Here is a 15,975-nt window from a genome sequence, read left to right as displayed (position 1 = left end):
ATCAGAGGGGACCCACCGGCTGTCCACAAGGGTGGAGGCGCCCCCCTAGGGCACGCCCCTGCCTTGTGGGTCCCCTGGACCTCCACCGACCTCAACTCCAACTCCATATATTCACTTTCAGGGAGAAAAAATCGCGTTTTACGATACGGAGTCGCCGCCACCTCATGTTCTTCACCGGGAGGGCAGATCTGGAGTCTGTTCGGGGCTCGGGAGAGGGGAAATCGTCGCCATCATCATCACCAACCTTCCTCCACCACCAATTTCATGATGCTCACCACCGTGCATGAGTAATTCCATCATAGGCTTGCTGGACGGTGATGGGTTGGATGAGATTTATCATGTAACCGAGTTAGTTTTGTTAGGGTTTGATCCCTAGTATCCACTATGTTCTAAGATTGATGTTGCTATGCTTAATGCTTGTCACTAGGCCCCGAGTGCCATGATTTCAGATATGAACCTATTATGTTTTCATGAATATATTTGTGTTCTTGATTCTATCTTCCAAGTTGTAGACACCTATTACGAGTTATGATCTGCACACCCCAAGGTGACAATAATTGGGATTCTCTCTAGTGATTATCGTAGTTTGAGGAGTTCATGTATTCACTAAGTGCTAATGCTTTGGTCCCGTTCTCTATTAAAAGGAAGCCTTAATACCCCTTAGTTTCCATTAGGACCCCGCTACCACGGGAGGGTAGGACAAAAGATGTCATGCAAGTTTTTTCCATAAGCACGTATGACTATATACAGAATACATCCCTACATTATATTGATGAATTGGAGCTACTTCTATGTCTCCCTAGGTTATAACTGTTGCATGATGAATGCCATCGGACATAGTTATCCATCATTGATCGATTGCCTACGAGCTTTTCACATATTGATCTTTGCTACGTTACTTTGCCGTTGCCACTGTTACAATTGCTACAAAACTGCTACTGTTACTTTTGCCATCGTTACCATTACTTCCATACTACTTTGCTACTAAATACTGTGATGCAGATATTAAGTCTTTCAGGTGTGGTCGAATTGACAACTCAACTGCTAATAGTTGAGAACATTCTTTGGCTCCCCTTGTGTCGAATCAATAAATTTGGGTTGAATACTCTACCCTCAAAAACTGTTGTGATCCCCTGTACTTATGGGTTATCAAGACATTTTTCTGGCGCCGTTGCCGGGGAGCATAGATCTATTCTCTGAGTCACTTGGGATTTATATCTGTTGATTATTACGAGGAATTTGGAAGATACTGGAACCAAGATTTTTCCCTCTACTACGAGGGGAGGTAAGGAACTGCCATCTAGCTCTGCACTCGATTCACCTTCTGTTTTGAGTAAGCTTGCGACAGCTACACCTGCTATTGATTATGATATGTCGCATGTTATTGATGATGTTGCTTCCACTACGAATGATGCTTATGATGCTACTACTTTGATTGATAAAACTGTGCCACTGGGTGAATTACTTGATGAACATCTTGCTAGAGTTAGAATTATTGATTATGCTGAAGATGACGATATTGCTGAAATTGATGATATTATTGAAACTAAAAACTTTGAAACACCTGATAATACTAGCTCTCCTAGATATGAACTTCCTGTATGCGTGAGGGTTATGTTATGGCTGGAGAGGTAGCTAGGGACTTTCTTCCTTGTAAGGATAGAGATGATCTTAAGAAATTATTATGCAAGTGGAAAGAAAAATCTTTGAATGCTAGAATGGAATATGATCCTAAGTTTGCTACTTCACCTATCTTTGTTACTAATAAGGATTATGAATTCTCTGTCGATCCTGAGTTAATTTGTAACGACCAAACCTCGAAGGATTTGAGTCTCTGTGCTTACCGTGCTAGTCCCTGGATCACACTTGCTAGCACACACAGTATAGATGAATACCAGAATAGCAAGTGCATCATTTATTACAACGTACGATCCAGAATGTATAAAATAAAACAATCTGCAAAGACGGGAAGATAGCTCAACAGCATAGCAAAAATAATATAGTAATCCTATACATGCATATATTCATAGTGTGATATAACTACATGCATAGAAAACAGTAGGTAAAGGATGATCAACATGTAACTTGCTTGGTTCTGGTTCAGAAAGTCACACTCCTGACAATAGCTCGCGTCGCACTCCGGACAATCTACACGTTTCACACCATTCAACAAATCAATCACCGGAACACGAATAGAACCAAAACAAAACCAACAGCAAGAAACCATTTCAAAAATCCAACAACAGCAGCATAACAACACGTAAAATGTACTACGGTCACAACGCAAAAAGAATCACTCGATTCCGATAAACGGTTTGAAAGTTACGACCTCCGGACGTTTTAATTTGAATTTGAATGAATTCAAATTTAAACGGTGCAAACATGAGAAATTTTGGTACTGTCATGAAGTGCTGATTTTTGTGAGTGCATAGGAAAAGAATTACCTAAATTGGACTTATAGAATAAAAGATATAGCTAGTTGAATTTTAGTTGGAAAACTCAAAAAAAAGAGCAACAGAAAACGCCTGCGCGCTGTAGCGAACTCCTGTAGAAGCTCCTGTAGCGACTTGCCACATGGCGGTTCTTGATCTGCCGGGCGCGTGTGCTCACCCAAAACAGAGGAAAACGGCGGCGGCGGTCGGGCGTCGGCGGCGGCGCGTCTCCGGCGAAGGTGAGGTGACGGGCGGGTGCGGTGTTGAGCGGCGGAGGTGGTGGTGGTGTCGTACGGCGGCGAGGCGTACTCTGCAGGCGACGGCGGCGACAGAAACGCGGCTGCTCCGGTGAAGTCAAGACGGCTTGTTCCTCTCCCTCTGCTGCGCCTTCGGCAATACAAAGATGTCAGGCGGTGGCGGCTTCGAGTGGGGAATCCAAAAGAACGAACTGCGGCGGCAGGGCTTACTAACGGCGACGAAATCAACCGGCGAACGACGGCGAACTCCGAGCTCGACGGCGAGATCCCTTTTCGCCCTACAGCGCGTGCGGCAACGAAGAGGATCGGGACAGGAGCTGCGGGGTCTCCCTAGGGGTTTTGCCCGCGTACGGCAGGTCAGGCGTGCTCGAGGTGGACCAGGGGCACTGGGCGATCCGGCTCGGCCTCGGCGTGCGTGCGTGCGTGCGGCCAACTCGGGGAAGAAGAGTGGGGCGGCGCAGGTCCCGCTGGTCAGTTGCAGAGGCGGCGGGTCGGGTGCGGTGTACCGCTACGGCGGCTGGAGGCGCGGGAGACTGGGCCGCGGGCAGTGCGGGGTTAGCTGGGCCGCGGGGTTGGCTGCTGGGCCGCGCAGTGCTCAGCGCTGCGCGCTGTGCTGCGTTTTTTTCTTTTGAATAAACCACAATAGATAAAAAAACTAAAATAAAACAACAGAATAAAACCTAAACAAAATATATATACACACAGTAAAATATATATACTACTAACATAAACTACAGGAACACTATTTCCTCACCTAATGCTTTTTTTTAAATTCATTTTATGCAATAGGCCACACAACAGCAACAAAAATGACGAATAAATATTTTGAAGATTGCAAAAATTACCAGAACATATCAGATGAACTGGAAATAATATTCTGCACATTATGAACATTTTTAAAAACAGGGGAGAAGTCATGTTATCTCCACTCCAATAAATTGCCTTTAGTTGCATAATGAAAAGAATATTGCAGAAGAGCAAATAATGCATGGAAAATATGATATGCATACGTATTATCTATTAACATCCAAATTTAGGAAAATTGGGATGTTACAAACCTACCCCCTTAAGATGAATCTCGCCCTCAAGATTCGGGCTGGCTAGCAAATAGGTGTGGGTGATCCTGCCTGAGATCTTCCTCTCGTTCCCAGGTAGCTTCCTCCTCTGTATGATGATCCCACTGAACCTTGCATTAATTGTCTTGGTGCGAGTAACTCTCTCTGCTATCTCCAGAATCTTAATAGGCTTCTCCTCATATGTCAAATCACTCTCCAACTGAATTGCCTCAAGTGGCACCATGTCCCTCAATGGAACATCTATCATCTCTGCATGGCACTTCTTCAACTGAGATACATGAAACACACTATGAACTCCTGACAAGGATTCTGGCAACTCCAGCTGATAAGCTACCTCTCCTCTAAGCTCCAAGATCTTGTAAGGCCCCACAAAACGTGGTGCTAACTTACCTTTGATTCCAAACCTCTTAATTCCACGAAGTGGTGAAACTCTAAGATATGCACGGTCTCCTACCTCATATGTCACCTCCTTACGTTTTGCATCTGCATAACTCTTCTGCCTGGACTGTGCTATCTTCAACCTATCACGAATCAACTTGACCTTCTCCTCAGCATCTCTGATCAAGTCTGGTCCAAAGAACCGATGCTCTCCAACCTCATCCCACATCAATGGTGTCCTGCACTTTCTACCATACAATACCTCAAATGGTGCCATCTTCAGACTAGCCTGATAACCGTTATTATTATATGAGAACTCTGCATAAGGTAAATTATCATCCCAACTAGACCCATAGTCCAAAGCACAAGCTCTCAACATATCCTCCAAAATTTGGTTTACCCTCTCTGTCTGCCCATCAGTCTGCAGATGGAAAGTTGTACTGAACTCCAGCCTGGTGCCCAAGGATTCATGCAACTGACGCTAAAACTTGGATGTGAACTGAGTACCTCTATCAGACACTACCTTCCTTGGAACTCCATGCAGACAAACAATTTTAGACATATAAATCTTTGCTAGCTGAGCACTGGTATAAATAGTCTTTACCGGGATGAAGTGAGCAACTTTAGTCAAACGATCAACAACTACCCAAATAGAATCATAACCTGACCAAGTCATGGGTAGACCTGTAATGAAATCCATACCAATCTCATCCCACTTCCAATCAGGTATAGGCAATGGCTGTAACAAACCTGCTAGTCTCTGATGTTCTGCTTTAACCCTCTGGCACACATCACATGCCGCAATATATCCAGCAATTTCCCTCTTCAGACTAGGCCACCAAAATCTTTCCCTCAAATCCAAATACATCTTAGTATTACCTGGGTGAATAGAATAAGGTGAATCATGCGCCTCCTGAAGAATCAACTTCCTGATATATGCATCTTGAGGTACACAAATACGCTTCTCAAACCATATGGCTCCATGTTCATCCTCATGGAAACCTTCTGCCTTACCTTTAACCATGTTCTCTTTTATCTCAGCAACCTCCTTATCACCTTTTTGAGCTTCTCTGATCCTGTCAAGCAAAGTAGGCTTTACCTCAAGTGTTGCTAAATATCCCTGAGGAACCATCTCCAACCTGAGATTCCTGAACTGCTCACATAACTCTAGTGGCATATTATCAACATTAATTGCATTAGCATGGCTCCTACGACTCAACGCATCAGCAACAACATTAGCCTTACCAGGATGATACTGCACATTCAAATCATAATCCTTAATAAGCTCCAACCATCTCCTCTGCCTGAGGTTCAAATCCTTCTGAGTAAAAATATACTTCAAGCTCCTATGATCAGTAAATATATCACAATGATTACCAATAAGATATGGCCTCCAAGTTTTCAATGCATGCACAACTGAGGCTAACTCCAAATCACGTGTAGGATAATTATGCTCATGATTCTTAAGCTGACGTGAAGCATATGAAACAACTTTACCTTCCTGCATCATAACACTCCCAAGTCCTTGACGAGAAGCATCACAATATACCTGAAAGTCCTTATGTATGTCTAGCAGAGTTAAAACTGGTGCCGTAACCAAACGCTGCTTCAATTCCTGAAAGCTAGCTTCACATTCATCGGTCCAAACAAACTTCTTCTCCTTCTTCAACAATTCAGTCATAGGCTTTGCAATCTTGGAAAATTTCTCAATAAACCTCCTGTAATAACCTGCAAGGCCCAAAAAGCCGCGAATCTCCCCAACTATCGTGGGTGTCTCCCACTCTGTAACTGCAGCAACCTTAGATGGATCAACTACAACTCCATTACCTAACACAACATGTCCAAGGAAAGCTACCTCATCCAGCCAAAACTCACATTTGCTGAACTTGGCATACAACTGATGTTCCCTCAATTTCTCCAATGCCAAACGCAGATGCACCTCATGCTCTTGCTTATTCTTGGAGAACACCAATATATCATCAATGAAAACAACCAAAAATTTATCCAAGAACTCCATAAACACCTTGTTCATCATATTCATGAAGTATGCAGGGGCGTTAGTCAATCCAAATGACATAACAGTATATTCATGCAACCCATATCTCGTGGTAAAAGCAGTCTTGGGAATATCTTGCTCACGAATCTTTAATTGATGATAACCAGAACAAAGATCAATCTTAGAAAACACAGTAGCTCCCTCCAACTGGTCAAATAGATCATCTATCATAGGCAAAGGATACTTATTCTTAATGGTTACCTCATTCAAAGAACGATAATCAACACACATCCTCAAGGTCCCATCCTTCTTCTCCACAAACAAAACTGGGGCTCCCCAAGGTGATGAACATGGGCGAATAAATCCTTGCGCCTGCAATTCTCTTATCTGCTTCTTCAATTCCTCCAACTCTTGAGGAGGCGTTCTATACGGTCTCTTTGCAATAGGTCCAGTGCCCGGTATTAAATCAATAAGAAACTCAATATCTCTATCCGGTGGCATACCTGGCAACTCCTCTGGAAACACATCTGGATAATCCCTCACAACTGGCACCTCTTCCAGGCTACCCCCCTTAAGAGAGTTCACCTGCACCTAATTACACTTATACTTACACACATATTTGATCCTCTTCCCTCCTGGTGCACTGAGAGTGATAGATCGACTGGTACAATCAATACGACCTTTATATAACTGCAACCAATCCATACCCAAAATAATATCCAGACCTTGTGACTTTAATATAATCAAATCTGTAGGAAACTCATGCTTCCCAATAGACAACGTCAACTGATGAAAACCAACACCTGCTATCATCTCAGCTCCTGGGGAACTCACTCTAATAGGCATACTAAGTGTTTTGGTTGGCAATCCATGTTTATCAACAAATACCCTCGAAATGAATGAATGCGATGCACCAGTATAAAAAAACAACTACAGGTACTGAATTAATCAAGAACTTACCAATCACTGCATCAGGTTCATTGTAAACCTCCTCCACATTAACATGATTTACATGACCCTTTTGGAAGGGGTTTGGCTTGCTGGATCCCGAGTTCTTCGCCCCTGGGCAATCTGTGGCATAATGCCCCATAGCCTTACACCTAAAGCACTGCACCTGACTCAAATCCCTTGGCGCATGTGTAACCTGGTGGTTCTGGTTATTGTTCCCTCCATTGCCATTACCATTACCATTACCTCTGCCATTGCCATTGTTACTCTTGTGCCCATTGTGATGATGGTGGCCATTATGGTTGTGGCCATTCCCTCCATGATGATTATGATCATTACCTCCATGATGATTATGATGCCCATTACCTCCATTACCATGATATGAAGTGTGTGGCTTCTGTTGTGGTCCTGAATTATACCTGTTATTATTGTTGTACTTCCTCTTGCGATTCTCTATGGCCTGTGCTTTCCCTCTAGCACAATAGCCTTATCAATCAAATCTTGGCAATTCCTAAAAGTGTCCACTGTCAACTGAAGGCTCAACTCATCATTTAGGCCCTCCAAGAATTTCTCCTACCTAGCTGCATCAGTGTTAACATCATTAGGAGCATAACATGCAAGATTATTAAATTCCTCCACATAAGCATTAACTGTGCGACCTCCCTGGCGCAAACTGCGAAACTCCTTCTTTTTCAGACTCATAGCACCAGCAGACACATGTGCAGCACATAAAGCATCCTGAAACTGAGGCCATGTGATAGTAGCAATGGGATAAGTGACCAAGTAGTTGTCCCACCAAGCTGCAGCAGGACCCTCCAACAAATGTGAGGCAAACCTCACCCTCTCTGCATCAATGCATCCAACCGTCTCCAGGTTCCTATTGACTGCACGGAGCCAATCATCAGCCACAATAGGTTCAGGGGAACTGGAGAACCTCTAAGGATTCAACCTCGAGAACCTGGTAAGCATATCCACTGGTGGCGGTGGCGGCGGATTGTTGTTGTTATTGTTGTTGTTCTCGTTCTGGACAAGCAACTAGACCAACTGAGCCTGTCCCTGAAGCAACTGCTGCATGTATGGCGGTACATCATTGCCATTGTCGTCTCCTCCTGCAGCAGTGTGTCCAGTGTCACGCCTCGGCGGCATCTGGTGGGCAAGCATAGATAAGTTATAGATATAATAGGGCCAAAAGCTATGTATATATAAATATATTCTACCCATATGCATAATATGATCAAGCCAACAAAACACAACAACAAATAACACAAAAAATCAAACAACAAACAATATAATAATATTATATATATATATAGTCGAATAATTTGGACACTAAGCAATTTAACAAACAACTATCAATCAAGCAAAAAATCTAGTATCTTCATACCACGAAAGTGGGCATAATCAGATACGCTAACACGATAACGTTGCAATATAAAACAAATATGAATGGTGGTCTTAGCACTAGTTCCTACTTAACTGTTCAAGATACTTGAGGGGGTAACTAATAAATGATAAGAAGTATAGCTAGTTTATAAAATAATTTTCACTCTATGGCTTTTCTAATCCATTTTCTAGGGTCACGTCCTACAGTCAACACACTGCTCTGATACCATCTGTAACGACCAAACCTCGAAGGATTTGAGTCTTTGTGCTTACCGTGCTAGTCCCTGGATCGAACTCGCTAGCACACACAGTATAGATGAATACCAGAATATCAAGTGCATCATTTATTACAACGTATGATCCAGAATGTATAAAATGAAACAATCTACATAGCACTTGGCTAGCTTTATTCAATCAAATAGCGGAAAAGTAGCAGAAAATAACGATGAGTCCCATCATAGCCCACTAGCGATGCTGAGTGCAGACTCGCGACCCTAACGGTACCTTACTCTTCGTCTGAATATCCTGCAACATGAGACGTTGCAGCCATTTAGGTCAATACTTTGAATGTATTGTCAAGTTACACAGGAGTAATAATATAGCAGACCTACATGTATATGCATAGTATAACAAAAGGAAGGCTTGGGGGTTTATTTTGCAGAAAGCTGATTTTATCCTAATAACTACCTAATAGTCAATTTTATTATTTAGTTCTTCTATTACTACAATTATGTACACAAGGTTGAGTTGGCAAAATCAACTCCAACCTACCCTTTATTAAGTTGCCCACAAATATTATTAAGTGTCACATCTGTCAAGATCATCCAACAACTGTAATGGCATAGTGGCTCAAATTTACCCATAACCGGGGGCACGGCTAATCATGATTAGTTTTAATACTCTGCAGAGTTTAGTACGCTTTACCCACTGGACCCAATCCGTAGATTGAGACGAAGTCTTTCAGAAGAGGTTCCCTTAACCACCTGACGGCCACATCCCACCTACATATGCTACATCTGTCGACACAGTTTGGGCAAGGGTTCCAACAACTGATCAAGTAAGCCAGAGCCCATATAGCCAGTGGCCGCACTTGGAAGCTACTAGTCACTAAGTCTGTCTGATCTTTTTGAACCTGGGCGGCATTCCACTTAGGGTGCACTCTCATGAGCGCATGGCCTTAGAAAAGGTGCAAGACCCCATGATGCCTTCGCTCAACACCAAGCAATACCACTTCCGCCCAGAGGTGAGTTAAATGCTAAGTTACTACTCAATTGTTATATATATATAATCCTCACATAAACTCAATGAATACATGAACCACCCCCGTCTACAAAGCATAGCAAACTACAACTACCACGATTTGCAAAGACGGGAAGATAGCTCAACAGCATAGCAAAAATAATATAGTAATCCTATACATGCATATATTCATAGTGTGATATAACTACATGCATAGAAAACAGTAGGTAAAGGATGATCAACATGTAACTTGCCTTGGTTCTGGTTCAGAAAGTCACACTCCTGACAATAGCTCGCATCGCACTCCGGATAATCTACACGTTTCACACCATTCAGCAAATCAATCACCGGAACATGAATAGAACCAAAACAAAACCAACAGCAAGAAAACCATTTCAAAAATCCAACAACAGCAAGAAAACCATTTCAAAAATCCAACAACAGCAGCATAACAACACCTAAAATGCACTACGGTCACAACGCAAAAAGAATCACTCGATTCCGATAAACGGTTTGAAAGTTACGACCTCCGGAAGATTTAATTTGAATTTGAACGAATTCAAATTTAAACAATGCAAACATGAGAAATTTTGGTACTGTCATGAAGGGCTGATTTTTGTGAGTGCATAGGAAAAAGAATTACCTAAATTGGACATATAGAATAAAAGATATAGCTAGTTGAATTTTAGTTGGAAAACTGAAAAAAAAGAGCAACAGAAAACGCCTGCGCGCTGTAGCGAACTCCTGTAGAAGCTCCTGTAGCGACTTGCCACATGGCGGTTCTTGATTGGCCGGGCGCGTGTGCTCAACCAAAACAGGGGAGAACGACGGCGGCGGTCGGGCGGCGGCGGCGGCGCTTCTCCGGCGGGTCTCCGGCGAAGGTGAGGTGACGGGCGGGTGCGGTGTTGAGCGGCGGAGGTGGTGGTGGTGTCGTACGGCGGCGAGGCGTACTCTGCAGGCGTCGGCGGTGACGGAAACACGGCTGCTCCGGTGATGTCGGGACGGCTTGTTCCTCTCCCTCTGCTGCGCGTTCGGCAATACAAAGATGTTAGGCGGCGGCGGCTTTGAGTGGGGAATCCAAAAGAACGAACTGCGGCGGCAGGACTTGCTAACGGCGACGAAATCAACCGACGAATGACGGCGAACTCCGAGCTCGACGACGAGATCCGTTTTCGCCCTACAGCGTGTGCGGCAACGAAGAGGATCGGGACAGGAGCTGCAGGGTCTCCCCTAGGGGTTTTGCTCGAGTACGGCAGGTCGGGCGCGCTCGAGGTGGACCAGGGGCGCTGGGCGATCCGGCTCGGCCTCGGCATGCGTGCGTGCGTGCGTGTGGCCTAAACAAAATATATATACTACTAACATAAACTAAAATAAAACAACAGAATAAAACCTAAACAAAATATATATACACACAGTAAATTATATATACTACTAACATAAACTACAGGAACACTATTTCCTCACCTAATGCAATTTTTTTTTTGAAAATTCATTTTATGCAATAGGCCACACAACAGCAACAAAAATGACGAATAAAATATTTTGAAGATTGCAAAAATTACCAGAACATATCAGATGAACTGGAAATAATATTCTGCACATTATGAACATTTTTAAAAATAGGGGAGAAGTCATGTTATCTCCACTCCAATAAATTGCCTTTAGTTGCATAATGAAAAGAATATTGCAGAAGAGCAAATAATGCATGGAAAATATGATATGCATATGTACTTGTTCTACTTGAGTTTTCACCATGGAAGCATGCTTACGAATAATCTTAAGATCACTAATAGTTCTACTCATGAAAATTTTCAACTATTACTATTGGAGGTTTTGAGTTCCCTCTCCCTACTGGCAAAAAGAAATATGATATTCTTATTGTTGGGGACGTACATATCCCCGTTGTGGTAACCTAGTGTTATTCGAAAATTCTCCGGTTTCATGTAATTCGAAAGAAGTTTGTTAATAAGACTTGATCAACCTTATTAATGGATTCCTTTAGATGGACATGAGATGGATGAATTTAGAAAGCACAAACCTTCTATACCTACTTTTTACTTTCTGTTATTTAGAATAAATAAAGCAAAAATAGTATTATCCGTCTGTTTTCTGGATTATCCATGCAATAAAAAATGTCCCGAAAATAAAAGTTCTCCAAATGCCCTAAAAATTTAGCATGATTTTTTATAGAATATTTTAGAATTTCTGGCACTGAACATGCACCAGGGGGCTGCACCAGTGGGCCACAAGGGTGGAGGGCGCTCCCTACCCCCTGGGCATGCCCACTACCTTATGGGTTCCATGTGGGTCCTCCTCACTTACTCCAGCACCCATCCACTTCGCCTTCCTCCAGAAAAAATCATCATGTTTCTCAAACTCGTGTTCTAGCTCATCTTTCTGCCATTTTCAATCTCCTTGTGCAAATCTCCATTTGCAAAACTGTTTTGGGGGATTGTTCTTCGGTATGTGACTCCTCCATTGGTCCAATTAGTTTTTGTTCTAGTGCTTTATTTATTGCAAATTTTTGCTGCTGTGGTGACCTTGTTCTTGAGCTTGCATGTCAAATTTATATGGTCCAAAGTAGTTTTGATGCATGATATAGCCTCTAGACACTTGTAGAGTAGTTGCTATCAATTTTGTTGAGTTTGGTTCACTCTTATTTTGAAGTCACTAAAAATTTCAGAAATTTTTCAGAGGAAGAAAAATGTTTAGGAAAATTTCCCAAGGTGGTTCCTCAAGGAAGCAACGCCCAAGGCTCGTGATACGTGAGTCGGATCTTGAACCACCATGGGAAGCTGAAGTACGGCCTTGTGAATGGTCGTTGGATCAATTCACGGTTCATGCAGGTTTCAAAGAGAAATTTGATGCGTACGTATGGAATGCTGATCTTGAGGACTTCGTATCAGATAAGTGTCGTCAATACTATCAACTCACTGATTCATTTGTGTGAAGGTTTGAGTTTACATCTCAGCGCAATACCCATACTGTTTTGTTTGATCTTTATGATAAATCTTATACCATGGACCTTGAAGATTTTAGTGATGCATGCAAAATCCCACAATGGGACATTCTTAGTGAACCTCGCAAAACTGAATACAATGATTTCCTTGCTAGCATCATTGTGGGAGAAACTAGAAATTTTACACGAGCTTCCATGGGGAGCATTCATTTTCATGCCATACATGATTTTGCTCTGTTCATAGGTAGATGCATTAATGGTAAACATGATCATAGCCACCTTTGTGCATCAGATCTTAGTGTCCTCAAGTGTGCGGTGTTGGGTAATAAGCGATATAATTTAGGGGCTATTATTGCAAGGAGGTTACACCTTAATGCTAAAGATGGAGATTTCTTTGGTGGTATTTATGCCACCCGCTTAGCTAATTATCTCGGGGTGCCTATAAAGGGGAATGACATTGAGTTACCACCTACTTTCCTTGATTATAATGCTTTGGTACGCTACCAGTTTCTTATGAGGAACGAACAGTCCCTCCTGTACCGACTAATCTTTGACTGCCAGCGTGTTGTCCATATTACCCTTCCTGCTCCTGCTTTCTTTAACTTCCAGGTAAAAGGGAGATATTTTATAACTAGAGAGGAGGCAAACGAGTATGAGAGAGAGATGGAGGCTGCTCGCCTCCATGTTGCGGCCCTTCAGGCAATAGCTGCCGCATCCCAGTACAACCCCGACTACAACTTTGGATATCCGCCAGGCCAGCCGTGGCCATAGACCAACTTAGGCCAAAAGCCTAAGTTTGGGGGAGTACGTATCTCTCATCGACATTACATTCTTGTTCACACACTCATTCCAGTTGTCGGTGTTCATACTTTTTCATTGTATTATCCATGTTAGGTTATTTCTTTTTCTCGCCTTCTTCTTGTGTGTTTGAATAACTTTAAGAAAAACAAAGAAAACCCAAAAAGATTTCTCGTTCTTGTTTTGCTTGTTGGGAGCTTTCCCGTGTAAATAGTTTTTCTCGTTCTTGTTTTACTTTCTTCAGAAAACAAAAACTCCAAAAACATTTTAGTATGTTTCTTTGAAATTCTTTTTCCTTTGTTTGGGTCGAGAGGAGAAGACCACGATGAAAATATTGAGTGGCTCTCATATGCATTATTGTTGATCTAGCAAAGAGCCCATATTACCTTGTCTTCTCCTTTGAATAAATGTTTGTAGATTCCAGCTTAGTCCAATGCACGTGCACTATTATTATTATCCACACCGTTTGGTCATGTAAGTGAAAGGAAATAATGACGATATATGATGAAATGATTGAGATGAGGAAAAGCTGGTACAAACTCCACCTATTTTATTTTTGTAAATATGATTAGTTCATCATTCTTGATTCAGCCCATTATGAATGAAACATGTTTGCAATGACAATTAGAGATTATAGCTACTCATGCCATGCTTAATTAGCTAGGAGTTTATAATGGTTTACCTTGCGTGCCAACATGCGTTTAAAATGGTTGTGATGTAGTATGATAGAATGGTATCCTCCTTTGAATGATTCGAGTGGCTTGACTTCGCACATGTTCACGCATGAAGTTGAAACAAAATCAACATAGCCTCCACGATATTTATGTTCATGGTGATTTATATCTTACTCATGCTTGCACTCAATGTTGGTTAATCTCAATGCATGTTTATGACTGTTGTCGCTCTCTAGTTGGTCGCTCCTCAATGTTTTGCTAGCCTTCACTTGTACTAAGCGGGAATACTGCTTGTGCATCGACTTCCATAAACTCAAAGTTGTTCCATATGAGTCCACCATACCGACCTATATGCGGTATTTACCTGCCGTTCCAAGTAAATTTGCATGTGCCAAACTCTAAACCTTCAAATAATAATCCGTTTTGTATGCTCGAATCGCTCATGTAGCGACTCGGGGCTGTTAGTATCTTCCATGCTAGGTGGGTTATTCCCATGATGAGTGTTGATTCACTTGCCATTCACGAGAAAGTGGCTGGTTTTGGGATGCCTAGTTCCATGCTCAAATCAAATCAAAATATAACTTCAAACAAAACTCCCCCAGGACTGTTGTTTGTATGGACGGTACTCGTTGTTTCGGACCAGCCGTGGAATGTGCTTGTTGGTGGAGGGGGAGTAAAAACTTTAGCATTCTATTTGGGAACCGCCTATAATGTATCTAGCATGGAAGATACCGAGATCTCTTGGTTGTTATGTTGATAATGAAAGCATACCTCTCAAAATATTATTCATCTCTGTTTCAAAAAGCTCGAGCTCTGGCACCTCTGCAAATCCCTGCTTCCCTCTGTGAAGGGCCTATCTATTTACTTTTATTGTTGAGTCATCATCCTCTTATAAAAAGCACTAGTTAGAGAGCACTACTTTCACTTGTATGTGATGTTATTAATTGATATTGAGTATGACTGTGACTGGATCCCTTTTGCCATGAATTACAACGTCTAGCCAGTCCTTGATCTTCAGGGGTGCTCTGCATTTATGTTTTGCGGTCTCAGAAAGGGCTAGCGAGATACCATTTTGTTATATCATATCATGATTGTATTGAAAAAGTGTTGTCATCCGAGATTTATTATTATTACTCGCTAGTTGATTATGCCATTGATATGAGTAAATGTGAGACCTAAATGTTATTGTTCATATGGTTAGTTCATAATCTTCGCTGAAAACTTGAATGCTGGCTTTACATATTTGCAACAACAAGATCAAACAGAGTTTGTAAAAGTTTTTCTTTATCACTTTCAGTTTGTCAACTGAATTGCTTGAGGACAAGCAATGGGTTAAGCTTGGGGAAGTTGATACGTTTCCATCGTATCTACTTTTCCAAATTCTTTTGCCCTTGTTTTGGACTCTAATTTGCATGATTTGAATGGAACTAACCCAGACTGGCACTGTTTTCAGCAGAATTGCCTTGGTGTTATTTTTGTGCAGAAATAAAAGTTCTCGGAATGACCTGAAACTTTACGAAGAATATTTTTGGAATAAATAAAAAATATTGGCGAAAGAATCAACCAGAGGGGACCCACCAGCTGTCCACAAGGGTGGGGGCGCGCCCCTGCCTTGTGGGTCCACTGGACCTCCACCGACCTCAACTCCAACTCCATATATTCACTTTCGGGGAGAAAAAAATCAGAGAGAAGGATTCATCGCGGTTTACGATACGGAGCCGCCGCCACCTCCTGTTCTTCATCGGGAGGGCAGATCTGGAGTTCGTTCGGGGCTCCGGAGAGGGGAAATCGTCACCATCATCATCACCAGCCATCCTCCATCACCAATTTCATGA

This window comes from Aegilops tauschii, chromosome 6 (assembly GCF_002575655.3).
Source record: "Aegilops tauschii subsp. strangulata cultivar AL8/78 chromosome 6, Aet v6.0, whole genome shotgun sequence".
NCBI lineage: Eukaryota > Viridiplantae > Streptophyta > Magnoliopsida > Poales > Poaceae > Aegilops > Aegilops tauschii.
Note: the sequence above shows the minus strand (reverse complement) of the source record.